The sequence below is a fragment of the Schistocerca nitens genome, chromosome 8 (assembly GCF_023898315.1).
Source record: "Schistocerca nitens isolate TAMUIC-IGC-003100 chromosome 8, iqSchNite1.1, whole genome shotgun sequence".
Lineage (NCBI taxonomy): Eukaryota > Metazoa > Arthropoda > Insecta > Orthoptera > Acrididae > Schistocerca > Schistocerca nitens.
Window position 1 is genome coordinate 122,494,802 of NC_064621.1, and position 21,871 is coordinate 122,516,672.

At 42.9% G+C, this 21,871-nt stretch overlaps 1 protein-coding gene across 1 annotated transcript in view; it reads right to left on the reverse strand.

Moving 5' to 3' along the window:
- LOC126198956 (ubiquitin-like protein 3) overlaps positions 1 to 21,871 on the reverse strand; it is a 494,344-nt gene that overhangs the window by 280,055 nt on the left and 192,418 nt on the right. The window lies entirely within an intron of this gene.

Sequence of the window (21,871 nt, forward strand, 5' to 3'; positions counted from 1 at the left end):
TGAACAGCCTGGTATGAGTGTGCATAGGATGGATGCACACTCATACCAGGCTGTTCACCCGATATTTATTTCGTCATAAAATACGCCTGGAGAAATTGAAAAATCACAACCTCCTTAGTCGTTCCATATATCACATTGACTATAATCGTTATGAAGATTCTAAAATGTGTCAACAGAACGAACGTAGAAAAAACATATAGTGAATCACCTAAAACTTGTACTGCAAATATTGCGGAAATGGAAAATACTATTGCTATGCGATTTACACAGAATACACTGGTAGTCTGGGGCTCATATTCTTAACCGATCAACAGAGAGTAATAATACTCAAAAAGTCTATTTTTGTGCAAACATACAGGTTTCTAAATGTAACAATGAATATTGACATTAACTAACTAAACGTAGGGTACATCAGAATTTCAGCCGTGTCTGTTGCAGGATTCCAGTGTACGTTGTTTACCGGATTTCGTATTTTGAAACGTTTCCACACCAACACTTGTATAATACCTCTGGTCGCACGCATTAAGGGGCTCCGGAACGCCCTATACTTGCAATGTTAAAATAACGCTTATAAATTACATCTTTCCTCACAAAGTATTTGAGGTAGGAAGTTGAACTTTTTACAGATTATTTATTGGAATATGGGCTACAACTTAACACAGGGATTTTACAAAATTTTAGTTCAGTTATTAAAGATGATTTTTTTTTCAATTGTAATGAAAATTCACAACTTTTGCAATTTTTTATTTATATATTCAAAAATATACAGTTTTTTTGGAAAAAGGCTGTGTTAAATTATGCAGAAGGTACTGTGTAACATTTACTGAAAGTTTGAAACAAATATGTTTGGAAGATCCTTAGAAAACATGTAATTAGTATGAGAAAATAAAAGTTTTGGGAATCGAGCGACAAAGATTGGATTAACTTTTTAGTGGATTCCAGGTCCATAGGATGGATTATCTTCATCCTCTGCAAACTCCTCCTCCAGCTTCCTCTTGTTCCTCCTCCTGTTTACTCTTGCTTGTATTTCTAGACTCTTTACAGCCCTGTCTGCAGCCCGAAGGCGTTCCTTGTCTAAAGCAAGCATCGCTCGTACCATGTTAGAACCTATCTTCATTCCCATATTTCTAAATACCTTGCACCTTACAATGTTGCCATCATTGAAAGTAGCAACAGCATCATACACACCAAAGTGAAGTGTTTCTATTCCAACAAATACAGTCTTGGGGATTCTCGACCATATAACACTATTTACACTTTCATTGGGGTTTTGAGTTTTTCCGTGAATACACTTTTTCAACAGTTCAGGTGCTGCTAAGTCTCTGAAAATAGGTTTTATCACCTCCATTATTGCATGAGGCAGACTATGCTTATGAGTGTACACTTCACCAGTTAGCAATCCTTTGTTATATTTACACCAACTGTCTTCTTCTTTGGGACACAAGCTATGTTGGGGATTTTCATCGTCTTTATTGTTTACAGTAATAACACATACCTTTGGCTTTCCAACATTTCTCCTTTTCTTAAAAGCCTTCAGAGGATTTCTAATAACTTTACTTTTACTCATTATTATACTTCAACAAAACAGAGACTCAAGAAACAGAATTAATTACGAATATTTTCGAGATAACGACAGAGTAAATAAACATGAAACAATCGACAATTACACCAGCGATATATATTGAACCATCACAGGTTAGCCACAACACATACTTTATCTCACATCACTAAAATGTACCTGATGAACACGGACGTTAATAATAACACCGTTTGACAGCAGTTTAACAGCGCCACAATGGGTCACGCCCATGTAGAACACATTTCAAAAAAAAATTTAAAAATAGTTGTAGTCTTCGGAATTGAATAAATTATATATCTATTAAAAGGTAATAGTCTGCAGATTCAGAAAACGCAAAAAAGTAAAAATTGAACTTTTCATGATTTTGAGCCTTTCCGGAGCCCCTTAAAGAACAACGCAAGTGCATACGCTAGTTATATGGCTTCTGGCGCGTAACGAGAGACCACCATAGGTTGTGTTCAAAATTACCACCAGCAGCGGCAACACACGTTTCCAATCTAGTACGGAATACCTGCTGCACGCGTTTGAGCCGAGATGTCCGAGCAGGCTGCAGTGATACGTCGTTGCATATCATCGGGTATAGCTGGTATGTCGATGTACACAGAGTCTTTCAGCTTTCCCCACAGAAAAAATCTATGCCTGGAAGACTGTCTGTTCGGAGGCTGCGACACTGTGAGCTTTCAGTGTTGCGCCTATGTGATGATGGTTCACTATCCCACAACAAACGTTTACACTGCATGGACGCTGACGTTCCACCTGACGAAGCCAATGGGGATTGTCAACAGACCAATAGTTACCTGGTCATGATTGGTAAACGTGACTTCATCACTAAACAAGATATATGATACATCTGGAGTATCCTGTCTGAATGCCCATGTACAGGAGTTAACACTCTTCTCATAATCGTTTCCATGCAGTTCTTGATGTAAAGAGATATGTGAAAGGGATGGCACCTATGTCGACAGAGAATGCACAGAACACTTGCCTGACCATGCCACGTCCACGCGCGATTGCGCGGGAACTAATGTGTGGATCAACAGCAGCAAGAACATTAATATCTCACTCTTCTGTAGTCGCTTGTTTCCTTCTGTTGCGTTATCTAGGCGTTGGTTGAAGATGCTCATAAATAATTGCCGAGATGGTTGACGCCTTTTGAGATATCTTGCTGCATACACCGTACAATAACCAAATGCATTCTTCCTATGCTTTTCCTCACAACAAATGGGATATGGGAGAAGGAATAGGACCGACCCATGTCCCGGTTGTACACCTCGTCTGCTAGAAAGGTGCTATAAGCAATTATACCTCTGCTGTTAAAGGCCTCCAGTCGTAGAACTCCACTCACAGTACTTCCTGTGCAAAAATTAAAATGGTTGCTGATATTACATTTTATTATAGAAATAGAAAGAAAGTACCTATCCTTTTCTTATTTCCGGTGATTTTTTAAAACAATAAAAAACTACACACTGATTTTGCCGAAACACGAGAAGCGATTCCTCTTGGTGTCGAAGCTCTCAGGGGGGCACCCTGGGATGCTCTCTGTGTGAGGCACCTCTGGGAATCTCTGAGTGTGGCTGGCGCTTCGGAATTCGTCGCTGCCGCGCCGCCGCCATGCTTTTTCTGCATTCGTAAATCCCATCGTCCACTCACGACCAAGTGCTTGGACTGCCACACACCAACTGACTAGCAAGTCGCAGTGCACACAAGCACACTATAAGCAGACATAACAACATGGTACTTACCAATTACGCAGGTGGAACGGCACGAACAGGTGTCGGAGTGGAAACTTTTCGAAATACGGTACCTCGTAAACGACTCGCACTAGAATCCTGCTACAAACACCACTCACATTCTAATTCACCCTACTTAGTTTGTTAATGTCAACAGGTATTTTAAATTTAAAAATTGTATGTTTGCACAAAAATGAACGTTCTAAAAATAATTACAATCTGTTGATTGGCTAACAATACAAACGACTATCAATTCATTCTTTGAAACTGTAAATCAATATCCCCTTTCATTTCCGCGATATTTTGGTGCACGTTTTAGGTGTTTCACCCCGTTGTATATATACGCCGTCAAATGAAAACAAGACAGATTCCATGCAGTTCTTGATGTAAAGAGATATGCGAAAGGGATGGAACCTATGTCGACAGAGAATGCAACGAACACTTGCCTGACCATGCCACGTCCACGCGCGATTGCGCGGGAACTAATGTGTGGATCAACAGCAGCAAGAACATTAATATCTCACTCTTCTGTAGTCGCTTGTTTCCTTCTGTTGCGTTATTTATCTCACTGTGAGATAAGACGGTCAGTGTCTTCAAGGAAAAATGTTTACGGCATCCTAGAGAACCATTACTGAACCCAGCTGTGCACCTCTTCATCCGACGCAAGTCGACCATCACCAAGATCTTTCTTCGGCGCATCAAAAATATTGGAAACAGCATACGGGGAGGTCGGGACTGTGTGGACGATGTGTAAGTGCTTCCCAACAAAATTTACGCAGCGCAGTCGAACAACAGCCACGCCAGCTCTAGAAAAGTCAAATTAACTTTTTCTTTCATTGTAAAGGCCCGTTGCTCATTGGCTTTCTGGAACACGGCGCCACAATTAGCGCAGAGCGGTATGTGGATACTGCAAAAACTGAAGCGTAGCAGCAAGTCCAAACACCCAGTAACGTTGACGGACAGCTCATTCATTCGCACGAATGTTGCCAAGGTTGTTTCCAGTATGCTGCAGAAGTTTCGCTGGGAAGGCCTTACATGCTCTACACACAGCCCCAATCCCCCCTCCCCCCCATTCGATTTCTAATTTTTGGAGTGCCGAAGAAAGATCGTGGCTATCTGTTTGCTTCGGACGGAGTAGTGTACGCTTAAGTACAATCGTGGTTCCGTAAGCAAACGGTTTTCTGTGAAGACATTGACGTCCTGTCTCACAGTGGAATAAATGCATTAACAATTATGGCGATAATGTTTAAACTAATAAACGATTTACGTACTTTTTGTCCATCTGTCTAGTTTTCATTTGACTGCCCCTTACATACAGTATATGAAAAAAATATTTGTATGGCTACATGCTGATCATTAAAATGTTTTTTCCTGTAAAAACTTACAAAATTATTTCTATTGAAGAATTCATCTGCGGTATACCCGGAGTTGTTAGGAGAAAGCTGCTACCTGTCATATATTTTAATTCCGTGGTGGATTGTCGACGACCTCTTACAGCTGTATATTTCACCTTTTTCTGTGCCAAAGTGACATTAATTCAATGATATTACAGATAGTTTTTCCTTCTAGTACTGTACCTGCGATTATCTTTGTTACTATCAAATTCAAATAGGTTATTACCAAGCATTTCATAAATGAATACTTTTTCTCCTGAGTGAGCAGTTACTCCAGAATATTATTTCTTAAGACATGAGTGAATGAAAATATGCCAAATACGTTAACTTACTGACCTCTATATCCTCAGAGATGTTCTTAAGGCGAAGTAGCGGAACCTAACAGGTTTAAGTTTTCATCAAATATGTACACTCAGAACTTAGAATTTTCTACTCTATTATTTCTTGTTGGTATACTACGTTAATAACAGATGGCATATTTTTGAGAGTAAAAAATATAATAACCTGTGTTTTTCCGAAGTTTGAAGCTCGCCCATTTGTGCGATCGAAGTTAGTAACTTTCACAAAAACATTCGCTTGATTTTTCTATGTTGATAGTTCGTTTAACAACAATGCTAGTAACATCAGCAAACAGGAGTAATTCTGCCTCCTGATTTAAAGAAAACGGCAGAGCAAAGTAATAGCATGTATACAAAATAGTCTGAAGTATTTGGATTTGTAGTAGCGATACGCCGAGCCAGAATCGCCGCAAACACTGGATAGGTGAGCCGACACAGCGGGGCCTGCCGATACTAACATAAAAGTCGACCAGATGAAAATGCATCAGCGAGAAGGCTAAAATTAACTAGTTTGGCGCCATCAACCTTATTATTTTGAGGCAATTTCATCCCGAGAGGACTCAAATCTGAACAGCGTGTACAGCTTCATGAATAAGTAATTCATTATTGATCTTCGGAGCCCCGCAGGGTCGCTCAGGTACGTGGTTTAAATATGGGACAGAATTCCTGTATGCACCTCAGCTCACTGCTTAATCAATGCGGAATATTCAGTTTTTCCGGCGACCCGCCCCCATCAATATGCAGCGGTCGACACGGCCTAATTAGCGTCAACGTCGGAAGTCCAACCACGCCCATCAATTTCCGGAGGAGACTACCGCACAGCACTGCAGCAGGTAGACACTAGACGCTACAGATGTACACGCAGCCGAGGAAACAGCTACAGTACTTACGTCCTGCTTCCATCTCCACTCACCTGCAAGCAGAAAAAAACAAATGTCAGTCGGATGCAAGAATAAAATTTAAAAAACACATTTAATACGAGCCAACAATTATCAAACACTTTTCCGTAATTCGTACGAACTAGAATTATCCAAAAGCTTGCGAAATCTAATATGCACATCAATGTTCTAGTAGTACAGGGAAGGTAACCGTTTGTGTATATTAACGAAAGAGTCAGTATTTTTTAAATTCTCGTGATAGGTTATAATTAAAAAATAGTGTCAAGGTTCAAAGAGCTAATTAATTTGTGTATCGCTGATAACTTTCCATCTGCAGTTTTGAAATGTTCGGACGAACTGAACCTTCGTTTGTCAGTTAAACAATTAGAGTTAACATAGTCAACTGTTACGTATCGGCCAAATTCAACAAGTTGTTGCGGGAGCAGCTTACCGAACCACGACTCCTTTTATTTTCATGGAGTTTTTGAAAGTTTCTACGTTTTCAAATAATGGCCACGAGTGTGTATAACACTATACAAACGACAGTGAGTAAGAAGACCACTACTTTTTACATATCACCAGTGCTGTAGTACACAAGCACTGATGTTGCGGTTGTCTTCAGTCCGAAGACTCTCCACGCCAATCTGTTCTGTGTAAGCCTCTTCATCTCTGCGTAACTACTAACTACAACCTACAACCCTTGGAAGCTGCTTACGGTATTCATTCAATTTTGTCCCTCAGACTTACCTCCACTACGGCACTGGCGCGTGCTTCATGCTTGCGGATTGTCTTGTCAAACCGGTTCTTTTATTCAAGTCGTGCCATAAATTGCTATTTTCCCAAATTCGATTCAGTACATGAATATCATCGTCTTCACTTACTCGAGCCATTCATAGTACAGCTATGTTCGAAAACCTTCCATTCTCTTCTTGTCTGAATTGTTTATCGTTCACATTTCATTTGAGTACAAGCCTACATCCCACTTAAATATATCAGACGTTAAAAAATTCCTCCTTTGAAGGAATACGTTTCTTGCTATTGTCAGTCTGCATTTTAAACTATCTTTAATTCGGCCATCATCAGTTATTTTGTTGCGCAGATAGTAAACCTCATCTACTACTTTTAGTGTCTCGTCTCCTAATCTAATTCTCTCAGAATCGCCTGACTATATTCAATTACCCTTGTTTTGCTTCTGTGCATATTCATCTTACAGTCTCTTTTCATAACACTGTCCATTCCGTTCAACTAGCCTTCCCAGTTCTTAGCCGCCTTTGACAAAAACTACAATACAGTCTGCAAACATCAAACTTTTTACTTCTCCCCGAACTTTAATGCCATTTCCAAATTTTTCTTTGGTGTATCTCACTGCTAGCTCAATGTACAGACTAAATAACATCGGGGATAGGCTACAACCCTGTCACATTCCCTTCTCAACCGCTGCTTCTCCTTCATGTACTTCGACTCTTATAACTGCCGTCTGGTTTCTGTACACGTTGTACATAACCTTTCGCTTCCTGTATTGTACCCCCGATACCTTCAAAATTTCGGATTATGTACTAACGTGATCACGGTTAATTTTTATTTCCTTGATTTGTGTCTCTGTTAGCAAAGTAGCTGTACGCCGCCTGTGGAGCCACTGTCTTGTAGTTTGATATTTTGTGGCGATCTGACCGCCAGTCTCGGTTTGTTCCGTGTCGCTGTACGCTTGTGTGGGACTCTGCTGGAAGTCACTGTACACCGCTCTGCGCGTTTCACACGCCACTGATAGGCTTCGCGCTGCGTGGCGTGTGCAATCGCTTATCAAACATGATGGTGTGCCTCCGCCCTCAAATCTCGTACATATTCTGCAAGCCGCTGTACGTGGCGGAAGGTACTTCATGAATTTATATTGCTTAATGAGCGACCTTGTGCCCTATTCCACTCGCATACTGAACGAGGGAAGTGACCGCCTATACGCCTCCGTAAGCGACCTATTCCCCCCCCCCTCTCTCTCCTCCCCCCTCCCTCCCTCTCCATACGCGAGATAAACGATTTTGGCAGCAGAATTGTCACACTGCCTTCCTCGAAATTCACCTGAATACGTTTTGACCAGAGCACCGTCCGCTTTTCTTCCGAAGATTTCCATCAGAGGTGCCTGAGTGACTCTGTTACACTTTAGCATTCGCTCTTCCGACGTCCAACGATCTTAAAATCGTCGGTTATCTGTTAGCACGCTTCCTGTCTAAGGACTCTAAACGCTGGAGCAACACTCTTGCATGTAGCGTGATTTTTGCTACAGATGTTCTACACTTTTCCCGAACGTTTCTAGCAAATGTAAATCTTACAGTGCAGCTTTTAAGCGTTCATCCTCCTTTACATGGGCTTTTAGTATAACCCCTAAGTAATATTAAACGAATGCCGTGGACATACAGTATTTTGATCGAGGACCTTCGGGATCTTTCTATTATAGTGATAAATCAATCACACGAAGTGTAAATTTCGTCCAAGCGTTTCTGCGTAGAGCCTGACAGTGCTGCTGCCACTGTATGATGGATGGTTTGTGTACAGCGAAAACACTGGCCTTCTCTACTGCACACCACACGCTACTTTCACTGAATTAATTTTTGTCGCTGCCGTACTTTCCTTTATTGAAGACTAGCGATTTGGGAAGATTAATCTTCCATGTTCTGTATCTACATTTACATCTGAACTCCGCAACGCAACTTATGATGTGTGGCGGAGGATTCTGTGTGTACCAAGGCAACTCCCCCCCCCCCACCCCACCCCCTTCTCCCTGTTCCAGTCGAGAATCGTTCGCGGGAGAAACGATTATTAGTAAGCCTCCCTATGGGCTCGAATCTCTCTAATACAATACTGGCCATTAAAATTGCTATTCCACGAAGATGACGTGCCACAGACGTGAAATTTAACCGACAGGAAGAAGATGCTGTGGTATGCAAATGATTACTTTTCAGAGCATTCACACAAGGTTGGCGCCGGTGGCGACACCTACAACGTGCTGACATGAGGAAAGTTTCCAACCGATTTCTCATACACAAACAGCAGTTGACCAGTTGCCTGGTGAAACGTTGTTGTCATACCTCGTGTAAGGAGGACAAATGCGTACCATCACGTTTCCGGCTTTGATAAAGGTCGGATTGTAGCCTATCGCGATTGCGGTTTATCGTATCGCGACATTGCTGCTCGCGTTGGACGAGATCCAATGACTGTTAGCAGAATATGGAATCGGTGGGTTTAGGAGGGTAATCACTAGCAGTCGAGATGACAGGCATCTTATCTGCATGGCTGTAACGGGTCGTGCAGCCACGTCTCAATCCCTGAGTCAACAGATGGGGACGTTTGCAAGACAACAGCCATCTCCACGAACAGTTCGATGTCACTTGCAGCAGCATGGACTATCAGCTCGGAGACCATGGCTGCGGTTGCCCTCGACGCTGCATCACAGACAGGAACGCCTGCGATGGTCTACTCAACGACGAGCCTGGGTGCACGAATGGAAAAACGTCATTTTTTCGGATGAATCCAGGTTCTGTTTACAGCATCATTATGGTCGAATCCGTGTTTGGTGACATCGCGGTGAACACACATTGGAGGCGTGTATTCGTCATCGCCATACTGGCGTATCACTCGGCGTGACGGTATGGGCTGCCATTGGTTACACGTCTGTCACCTCTTGTTCGCACTGACGGCATTTTGAACAGTGGACGTTACATTTCAGATGTGTTACGACCCGTGGCTCTACCCTTCATTCGATCCCTGCGAAACCCTACATTTCAGCAGGATAATGCACGACCGCATGTCGCAGGTCCTGTACGGGCCTTTCTGGATACAGAAAATGTTCGACTGCTGCCCTGGCCAGCACATTCTCCACATCTCTCATCAATTGAAGACGTCTAGTCTATGGTGGCCAAGCAACTGGCTCGTCACAATACGTTAGTCACTACTCTTGATGAACTGTGGTATCGTGTTGAATCTGCATGGGCAGCTGTACCTGTACACGCCATCCAAGCTCTGTTTGACTCAATGGCAAGGCGTATCAAGGCCGTTATTACGGCCAGAGGTGGTTGTCCTGGGTACTGATTTCTCAGGATCTATGCACCCAAATTGCGTGAAAATGTAATCACGTGTCAATTCTAGTATAATATATTTGTCCAATGAATACCCGTTTATCGTCTGCATTTCTTCTTGGTGTAGCAATTTTAATGACCAGTAGTGTATAACGCCACTGCACCTGAAAACTGAAGTTTAGAATGACAGCTAGTCTTGGAAGGTATGTCTAGTTAGTCGGCTGCAAAGCGACTGCAAAAGCCACATTTTTTTCCCCCCGCAAACCTGGAAGCCAGTTTTTATTTCGGAGAGAATTCATTCGCCGCCTGTCGCGATTACCATCGATTTAAGAGTGGCACCCATTGGGACCGTATCAACACCAAGTAGTACCGAACGGAGACATCCGCCCAGTGTGCCACAGAGGGCCAGTGAGAAAGTCAGCTCCAGCGAGCTGCTGCAGAGACGGCGGAAAGAAAAGAGCCAAGGCGGTTGCTCTCTCGGCGCGCCCGCCAGCTGGAACACACTACGACCGCCAAGCAAGGAACATACTACGACCGCCAAGCACCAGCTGCTGCTGCTCGTCAGCAAACACAATTGGCGCTTAGTGCACGACACACTCGGCCGAGCTGCATAAACCCGCGTGTTTTGCGATTATACGTAAGCTATGACACTGTGGCTAACTTACTTACGTTCCTTTGTAAAACACCGAATATTCGCAGCTCGTCATCTAAAAGCTAACAGCAATGTTTGCTCGTCTCTAGTTATCAACCCTTCTCGGTTCTTCCAGGAGTGAAAACCTACACGCAACCCACATTCTGTAAGACGAGATATGAACCTCGAACAAACTGTCAAAACAAAACTTAAAAAACTGAGGCAACATATGCATCAACAAAAAGTTCTTTCGTACTTATTTACATGAGAATTTCTTTAATTACCTATGAAAATACTGGAATACGATAGATTTTGAGACTATCACACCATTATTGAGTTCTCTTTAGTTAATTATTCCAGAAATTCAGTAATGGTATGGAGACAGTAGCGTATGGAGAGATTTGAATCAAACGCTTACAATGGGATAAATTTAAGAGAAATTTAAGAGAAATTTTTCCTTTAAGAACGAACAATGCTCGACTAATATGTGTGTTATTTATTAAAAGTCACAGTCCAGTACGCGACATACTGACACACTGTAAATGGTTTCAAATAAAATTCTTAATTTAGAAACGACGCCATAGTCAGTAGGAAAAAATATGAGGTAATAATGATGTAGAATAATTAAACGTTTGGATTCAAATGCAAAAAGTTTGTTTTCCTCTTGAGAACATCGAAAGAGGAGGAAACGAAGAATAAGAACAGGAAGCAGCTTAATGTCATGCCAATCGACTCGGGGTAAAAGTGAGAACGTTATGTAAGAAAAGCTCCTTGGGAACGTTTCCTGTACTGCCAAAATGCACATACCAAGTACGGAAGGAAAGTGAAACAAACACCAGATATATCATCATGCTTGCTATCTGGGCACGAATAACTGTGGTCTGTTGGACATAATTGAGCAGGATATGCACAAATGTTGGCAGGTTCAAGGGCAATATGTGAAAAAGCGGTTTCCCTCTAAAACCGACGCTCTTGTACCGCTTGTCTAAATAATGTTTAAGATGCGCTAGTTCTGGAAAGCCTTGGAAGGATTTATATCGTTGACTCATCAACATTCGTGACGAAATTAATTAAACCTGAAGGTGCGGCATGGTTGACCAGAACGAAGATGCAACTTCGTCACTCCTTCCTGCAATTTTGCAGGGCTTATCTGCAACACTGACTAGCAAGGAGTGAATGGGGCTAAACCGCGAGGTCATCAGTCCCTTCATCCGTTAAGTGGCAAACTGCGAGTAGTCAACGGAGAACGGAGGCGAAAGGCAAATCCTGAAATGTCTAAGTGTAACTAAAACAATAAAAAAATAAAAAACCACAAATAACAGATAAAAGCCTAGAAAAAAGACAGCACACACAAGACAAAGCATTAAAACCGAGAAATGAGAAAGGAGAATGACATTAAAATGGTGGAAAGGGCAGAGCCCAGGTTGTGTCACCCAGCAAGGGCCGCCAAGGGGACCCCTTGAGGGTCGGGAGGGGAATGGTAGAGGGTTGCCACACAAACCCCATACGCAGTCAATGACGCCAAAAAGCCCTATCTTACAGCGATGAGTAGAAACCAGCTTCGCGGGCGAAACTTAATACCAGGTCAGCCGACTTGGCGTCGTCTACTAGCACCAGAAGGAGCGTGTCAGGAAGATGGCACCTCAGAGCAGCCAAATCAGGGTGTCTAGGAGTAAGTGGTCCACCGCCAGGCGGCTCCAAATCGGCGTTGAAGGGGATCCTCACGTCTGAGAATGGGGCCACGGGTCAGCCAAGTGCGGACAATGTCGAGTCTAGAGAGAACGGTGGATTACCTGCTAGAAGCACGCAGGGAAGACTGACAAGTGTTCGGTTCGTGGAACAAGAATATAACACAGAGAGTTCGTTCAACCTTCAGGGCAAATACCTGGCATATTAAGAGACAACCAATCAAGGGGAAATACGTAAACAGTTAATCAGCGATGAGAGAGACTGGGACGAAGTACAAAGGGAGCGAGTGCGTCGCTTACTAGAAACGCAATGAAGAGCAGTCGGCGGACCGCTCGCAGAACCAGAAGAGAGTGTCGTCACAGCGATTGCGACACTAGTGTGCATCATCTTAGAATGCAAACACGTTCTAACAGCGTATTTACTATGTCTGGCAACGAAGTAATGAACTGCAGGGCGTGCTGCAAATTACAAGGTGGCTGATTTTCATGACCATCTTCCGATGTACCCGGTGCGAGTGTCCCATTACGTAGGTGGAGAGACAGTGCTGTGGCGACGCTGTGTGTGTCGTTTATGTGGCGCAGGCTGTAGCTGCTGCATACCTGAACGGGCAGGCAGTGCTGTGCCTCCTGCAGCAGGTTTGGTGGAGAGGTGGGACACGCTACCGTCGCTTCACAGTCCTCTCTCCTAGGCGGCGCCCCACACAGAACAATGCCTAATTCCTGTATATGGACGCAAATAGAGTTGGTCACTCTTCGCTCATAGCTCCAGGCGGTGCTGGCTTCGATCATGCAGCTGGAGGCTGTTGCCTAGGAGTATCACTGTGTGTGTGTGTGTGTGTGTGTGTGTGTGTGTGTGTGTGTGTGTGTGTGTGTAGAAAAGTCTATTTACATTGTGTCGAAACACAGCACCCGCTCGATTACAACTTACGTCGTCTCTAATATAGGTCAGCAAACGGAACCTCTTGTCTGAATAGTTTAATTAGGGCTGTGATTTTCTTCGATATCTTCAAAAATTATTCCTTTTTGTGACACCGAGGTTTTTTGATGTCTTTACCTACTTTCATTTAACAAGAATGACATGTAACAAACCTTTGCTTCAGACACGTACTCATAAGAAATAGATCGCGAATGTTGGTTCACTTTGGCATTAGCGTGAGTAGCCAAACGGGAGTACGTAGCAATTGTTGGCGTGGAGTGAGTGAGTGAGGGCAAGCAGGCAGGCAGGTAGGTAGGTAGGTGTGTAGCGGGAGGCGACGCGCCAGACGGCAGGCGTCCGCGCCGAAGCAGACACAATGGCGGCGCGCCATTAGCATAACCTGTCCGGGCGGCCAGCGGACAGCGGCTCGCCGCAAGCCTACTCTACGGTGTGGCCATAGCCTCTGGCGGCCGACCGGTAGCCCGCGTGACGTCACCGAGCTAATGCCGGAGATCAGGACAAGTCTGCGTCCCGCAACCAACTCACGATGACGTTAGTCATCTCGGTCGGACCTCCAATCCTCAGTGTTTGAAGATACCGCGCACAGGCCAGGTGTGTCAAGTGTTCGCTGTTTGTCATTACTCCTGTTTCAAGAAGCACCTACGTAACTCGAAGTTAGTTTTGTAGTTTTCACTCTACTTCAATGTACGTATCACTGTTCCTTAGTGCTACATTTCCGTTCTGAACTGTGTAAAAGCATCGCCTGTGAACAAATATGTAGATTCTGAAATCTCTTTTTGGGATGATTTTCCAGCTATAGTGCATTTTCTGCAATAAAATACAGGCTTCACTGTGTGTGATGAATACGCCAAGAAATGTGTTAAATTCATTTTATTATATAGAACTTGTGAAAGGGCAAAATGCCATACAGACGCACTGTAGTGTCTTTGGATGACTTTCAAATTAAGCGTCACAAGCTGAAAGAAAATCGGCATTTTTATTGTTAACTGATGGTTCAAATGGCTCTGAGCACTATAGGAGTTAACTTCTGAGGTCATCAGTCCCCTAGAACTTAGAACTACTTAAACCTAACTAACCTAAGGACATCACACATATCCATGCCCGAGGCAGGATTCGAACATGCGACCGTAGCGGTCGCGCGGTACCAGACTGTAGTGCTTAGAACCGCTCGGCCACCCAGGGCGGCGTTAACTGATATCCATCGACGAAATGTCCGACGGACTCGTCACATCCCGACGGACTTTTGCGACACAAACCAACAAGATACGTGAAAAGATCGTTCAGATGAGAAGACATTAGAAATGTCAGTTACAGATAACGCAGAACTGAAATTCTACATCTACATCTACATCCATACTCCGCAAGCCACCTGTCGGTGTGTGGCGGAGGACACTGAGTATCGGTTCTCCCTTCTATTCCAGTCTCGTATTGTTCGTGGAAAGAAGGATTGTCGGTATGCTTCTGTGTGGGCTCTAATCTCTCTGATTTTATCCTCATGGTCTCTTCGCGAGATATACGTAGGAGGGAGCAATATACTGCTTGACTCCTCGGTGAAGGTATGTTCTCGAAACTTCAACAAAAGCCTGTTCCGAGCTACTGAGCGTCTCTCCTGCAGAGTCTTCCACTGGAGTTCATCTATCGCGATTGCTAAATGATCCTGTAACGAAGCGCGCTGCTCTCCGTTGGATTTTCTCTATCTCTTCTATCAACCCTATCTGGTACGGATCCCACACTGCTGAGCAGTGAGAATAAGGCCCGAAACTGACTGAAAATGCTTAGCCAAGCATCTTTCTGGATACACAAGCCCAAAGTTCAAAATTAGCTTCTACTAAAAATCGTATCGCTTCCCATAAGAATCACATTGAACTTGACTCGCATAGGTGCCAAAATGACATTTTGTTGGCCCAGGCCTTATCTCTGGGGCTTCCAGTGCGGGCTTTATTCTTTCAGGTAGTTTTTAACGACCCGACGAGCTCCATCGCCTGCATTTCCGCAAGACCAGACGCTAGGAATGTTTTTCACTGGGAGCTCCAACGTTATGAGAGAGGTCGAGAAAATTATTGAAAAAGCGAGCACGCTGGGAAGTAGGTCAGTGTCCACCCTGTCTGCCTGCCACATCCCAGGTGGGGAGGAGGCTCTGCCGGGAGCTACTGAGAACACTGGATGCAAATTGTGGCTGTCGGCACGAATTACGCCTGTTTCCTGCGTTCACAGGCCATTCTCGATCGTTAGAGGCGGCTTGCTGATTTGGTGAGGTCAGCTAGCCTTGCCCGTGGAGTGGAAGCACAGTTTACTGTTTCGCAACACCGTTCCCAGAATACATGGTGGTCCTCTGGTTTGGAGCCGAGTGCAAGGCTCAGACGATTCTGTGACGACGACCTTGGATGCAGATTTCTCGACTGCCCATGTCGGGTGGATAACTGTAGCACCTCTCTTAGAAGGCCAGGCTTGCACTACATGGATGAAGTGGCTATTAGACTACCCGGGTACATGTAGCATGCACTTTTTTTAATATTAAGAATACAGAAATGCTTCCACAGCCTGATAACAAACATGCTAATCCCAGACAAGGAAGAATACTATCCCCATTAATTAAAGAGAGTACCATTGCTCATGGCTGATCGTGGGAGAGATTGTTAACCTAATATTAATTAACAGCAGGGGCATTTTGGGAACGTTCCTGAAGTAATCCCGCTTATAAACGGCAAGAAAGCCCACAGAGCACAACGGACAGAAAACTGGCTCAAAGGAGATGTTAATAACAAATTCTGAATTACGATTGCAATGTGTATCACAAAGACAGAGTGAACGCAGGTGATGGAAGTATATTAATAGCTGTAAAATACGATGATATCTAGTGACGTTAGTACAGATTACAAATGGGAAATAATTTGGGTAAATGTAAGTGTTAAAAAGATGGATCACACATGGTCATCGGATGCTTTTATAGACGTCCTGCCTCAGCAGCAGTAATGGCAGAACGTTTGAGTGGAAATTTTCGAGAGTATTTCGTGTGAATTTCCTGGTGATGTTATGGCATTAGGTGGAGATTTCAGCTTACCAGCTATAGACTGAGGGAGACACTGAGGATTGTGGCAAGTAACACAATGAGGATTGTAGCGAGTACAATCACGTGCAACTGCTCTACATGTGAAACTTCCTGGCAGATTAAAACTAAGCCGGACCAGGACTCGAACCCGTGATCTCGTGCGGTTTCCAGGCAAGTGCTCTGCCGACTGAGTTAACTGAGCACAATTCACTACGTCCTCAAAGTTTTATTTTTAAATGTCTACGTTCCGTAGCTAACCAGAGAAACAACTAGTGATTTTAACATATTAGATCACCTGGTCACCAACTGACACGAACTTAACTACTTAGAGCAAAACAGTGACTCAGTGATCATGAAGCTGTTACAACATCACTGAATATGGCTGTAAATAGCAGTGTAAAGAAAGAATCACTGAATATGGCGGTAACTAGGAATGTGAAGAAAGGTATGATGTTATTTCTGCTTAGAAAGAGCTACAAGAGACAGATTTGGTTGGTTGGTTGATGGGGTTAAGAGGACCAAACTGCGAGATCATCGACCCCATGAGACAGATTTCAGACCACTTGAGCGGTCAGCATGAAAAACTTATCTCCAAGAACGAAAACGCTACATCATCAACTGACAAAGTTCAAGAGAACTGTACAATACATCTTAGAAAGGATTGCGCAGAGCACAGTTTCAAGGGATGGAAAAAACACGCCAACTGTGTTCGATAGCTGCTACGAAAGCATAGACAGTTTCAGAGTAAATTTAAACAGACAAACACAAACTGACCGAAGTAAATACTTGGTTAAATAAATGTCTAACTACCGATCAGACAGAAAATCCTTAGTAGTTTTGATGCTACATTAAATCAGTAAAAGGAATAAAGTCATCTGTCCAGATACACAGTGGACACAATAGCAGAAATTGGACAGAGCCAGCCCCCCTCTTCCACATACCACTTTCGAAGTCACAACCTCCCCCACCTCCCTAACTTTCAAGGTCGCCGCCTCCCTCTCACCCTGCAGGCCACTTGGGCCTACGTTTATTTACAACTTAATTTACCACGCAAGTTATAATTTATGACCCAATCAAACATGGATGCCTAAAAAAGATCCGCCACTACGAAGTCACATGGACACAGCGCACTGTAGAAATATCGGGAAATTTAAAAAAAATGCAAGTGTGATAACTTGCAAATTGCATGGTCTATTTACTTAGGAAAGTTTCTGCCTGCCTCCAGACAACAGTAGTATTATGTTAAAAGACACACTGGCAGGTAAGAAAGAAGGTTACTGTACTTTTAACTACCTTTTAATTACACCACACCTGGTAGGGAAATGAATAAGACGACATATTTTTGTAAAAGTTCTTTATTAATTATTGCATATATATTTATACAAAGAATCTGGAAAAGATACGAATGGGGAATACTGGATATATGCATTAAGTGTGAACACTTATGGAAATGTTGTCACACTGTGGTGTACTTTACGAAAATGATAGATTCGAAGGTGTTTATATTGGAGGTAATATTGTTATAAACTTTTTTATTAATCCCCATTTCCCATTTGGATCCGCTTGAAACATGGAGGAAATAAAATGCAACATTACAATCGCCAAATGTTCTTGGTTACTGGCTGGTATAGCGTATGCCGTCTAGTTTTGATGCACCTTCTTAGGATTCCGGTAAAAACGTGGTACTCCTGTGATACATAGCAATGCACATTAGTTTACATGATACTTCGGACTTGGCCAACATTAAAGAACTACCATTTTAATGCTAAAACCTAGAACTGTCAGACAAGAATCTGCACTTTACCACATTAGAGCGGCGCAAACGAGATTTCTTGGTCGGCGCAAGAACGGTACGGAGATGCTACATGAACTCCAGTGGTAAATGCCCCAAGAGAGGCGTTGTGCATCACGGAGAAGTTTACTATTGAAATTTCGAGAATATTATCCGGGAAGAGTCGGGCAACACATTACTTCCTCCCATATGCATCTCGTGTAACATTCACAATTAGCATATCCGAGGAATTGGAATTAATACAGAGGTTTGCCGACAATCATTCTTTCCATACGCCCATTCATGAGTGGAACAGGTTAAATGGTAGAGGTAGCTGAAGTTTCGTCTTCGGAACAAAATGTAAGTGATGGATCTGATTACAAAACAACTTTTCTACTGCCAGTCACAATTTTCTTTTTTTAAATACAAATTACGTAGCAATGGCAAACGCACGATTTTTTAAAAAGGGTACGATGGGCAGGGTGGCAATGCTCCGTAAATAATAATGTAGGAAAATGTTTTTACCTAGATTCTTGTAACGAAAAGGCAATCTACAGCATAACTTTTGAAATATGCAACGTAGTCCAATACACGGATCTGGAAGATAAAGCTCCATGCAAGATGCATTTTTGTAGTGAGTGCACTGTCAGTCAGCCAGTCAACGATTTTTGTGTTGGGGGAGACACTTATGAGTGACAGTGGAAGCCAATACATGTGCAATCCCTGCGTTACGCATCTGATTCCATTTGGTACCTTGACGCAAATGTCAGCCGGTGGATGCAATAAAAATTATATTATTACACTTGGAAAATCGCTTTCCATTTCTGCATACTATATCTGTGACAGCCACCGCTATTTTGCCGTCTGATGGGACATTTTTTTGTATTGATGAGTCTGTTATAGTAAATTATGGTTTGATGGCATTGCAAAACCATTAGATAGTAACCTATTGCCTTTAAAAATTGAAATAAATGCCAAACATTAGCGACTACACCACCCAATTCTCGGATATTTTTGTGCATTTTCTTTCTCTTTTTTGTCGGCTGTCACGATTTTGCTTACTAGTAAACTGACGCACTTTTTAAAGCGTTTTATATGCACGCACCCACAACATTACATATTAAGAACCATGTAGAAATAAATCAAACAGCCGACTAAATGTATTTAATCTATAGCAAAGTCGTCGGTGAAAGTCAAGTAGCGGGCTGACCTTGCATTTTTCTTAATTTATGTTCGATAGTCATTCGCAGTATGCACCAAAATACTCGTCGGAGACTCTTCCCTGTATAGCAGAAGTTTTTGAATTTACCTTGGAGTATTAGTTTTTATATCAAAAATACGTTGAATATGACGCAAACATTGACGTAAGACTACGCTACGAATCAATGTTTGTTTATTTCTCAGTCATAGTCTTTGCCTTCGTTAAGTATCAACCAAGTTATGACCTTCCAATCTAATACAGACCAATTGCCCCTTGTAAAATGTGTCGTAGCCCTTCTGTACCATCTCTTAAGTTATAGACCAATGTGACACACCAAGGGAAGAGCACACACGTGAAGGAGTTATCTAGCATATTTATGCCTGTTAATTTACGATTATGCTGTGTTTGTGTTGCTCTTGTTTTGTCTGTCTGATTTCTCTTCCCCACTACTACCATACACTTTCACTTTTTATATTTTTATTGACTTAAGTATTTGCAAAGCACGAGATACAGCTTAAGTCTTAGGATGGCACTGTTGTTCTAAAAATAAACAAATGACGTGTTCTACGCCAGGATTGTGGAGAAAATGTATGTAAGATACATGTTGGAATTTGAACCAACGTTACATTCGCATTTTCTAGCTTCGCAAACTTTATTTACTTATCAGGCCATCTGCGTAAAGAGGTTGCCTATTCTCCTCCCCCCCCTCCCCCAACACACACACACACACACACACACACACACACACACACACACACACACACACACACAGAGCTTATCTTCTCTGTAGTGCAAAATATCAGAGAAGAGTGAAATTTTTGGAATCAGCTGGCTTTTCAACAAAAGACATAAATGCTACAGAGTACCCTATGGTAAGTATATTCCAGTTTAAAACAACGAAACAGAGCTTAAATATCGCAGGTGTGGGCTGTCAGATACGAATCAAGAAGGAAAATGGGTAACTGCTACAATGTGTCTTGCGTTTCACAATAAAAAGAAATACGCATTTTCAGCTGCATATTTCATTTGCCGTCTAAGAGTGAACATCAAGACGAAATTCGCTATTACAAATGACCGGTGCGAATGGCCATAGTCTTTGCACAACAGTCCTACACATCTGCACATGCGAGAACAGATTTAAAACGTTTATTCAAAATTCAGCCACAGCAGCGGAATATATCACCGTAGTCATATAAAACAAACTATTTCTCCTTTCACGAATTTCTCTTTGTATCCGTTGCAAGAACAGTGATTCGTCACTGCTATTAGGAATTAAGAAATTGTAAAAACGCAACAATTAGATCTAATATTAATCTTTCAAACCCTGCAGGAAAAAAATGCAAACAGCGATCTCCCGAGATCACTTGACAATCCTAGTTTAATGCTGCCAACATATGCAGAAAGGAATGCTTAGTTCCAGAGATATTTTTACTCTACGATTTCCTCCAAACCTCTTCCTCATCGAACACTGCTGAAACAACGCTGTTCTCTTCAATTTAATGAAATTTTCCACCGCGCTCGGGGCCGATCGACTTAAAGACTTGCTCCGTCCCGCTTTGAAATCAATAGGCAAGTGTGAGCTATAAGAATACATATACAATTTTTACTCAGATATCATATTCCTCACTATGCCGAAGCTTCCGAAAACACACAGAAAATATACACTGAGGGGACAAAAGTCATTGGATGCCTCCTAATAATGTGCTGGGCCTACTTCTGCCCAGCATAATGCAACAACTCGACGTGTTATAGGCTCCACGAGTCGTTTGATGTCCCCTGAAGAAATGTTGAGCCATGCTGCCTCTACAGCCGTTTATAATTGTGAAATTGTTGCCAGCGCAGAATTCTGTGGACGAACTGACTTTTCCATTATGTCACATAAATGGTCGATGGGATTAACGTCGGGCGATCTGTGTGGTCACTTCATTCGCTCGAATTATCCATTACGTTCTTCAAACCAATGGCGAACAACTGTGGCCTGGTGAAATGGCGTATTGTCATCCATTAAAACTCCATTGTTTTTTTGGGAACAGTCCTACACATCTGCACATGCGAGAACAGATTTAAAACGTTTATTCAAAATTCAGCCACAGCAGTCCATGAATGGCTGCAAATGGCCTCTCAAGTAGCCGAACATAATCGTTTAGAGTCACTGACCGATTCACTTGGACCAGAGGACCCAGTCCATTCCATGTAAACACGGCCCACGCCATTATGGAGCACCACCATTTTACACAGTGCTTTGTTGACTACTTGGCTCATAGCTTCGTGGAGTCAATATCACACTCGAACCGTACCATCAGCTCTTAACAACTGAAATGGGGACTCATCTGACCAGGCCACGGTTTTCCAGTCGTCTAGGATCCAACTGATATGGTCAAGAACCCTAGATGGTGCTGCAGGCGATGACGTGCTCTTAGCGATGGCACTCGTGTCGTTCGTCTGCTGCCACGCCTGTTGACCCCAGACATTGCCGTACTGTCCCAGCAGCTACGTCCGTCGTTCGTCCCACATTGATTTCTACAGTTATTTCAAGCACTGTTGCTTGTCTGTTAGCACTGACAACTCCACACGAATGTCGCTGTCCTCGGTCGTTAAATGAAGACCG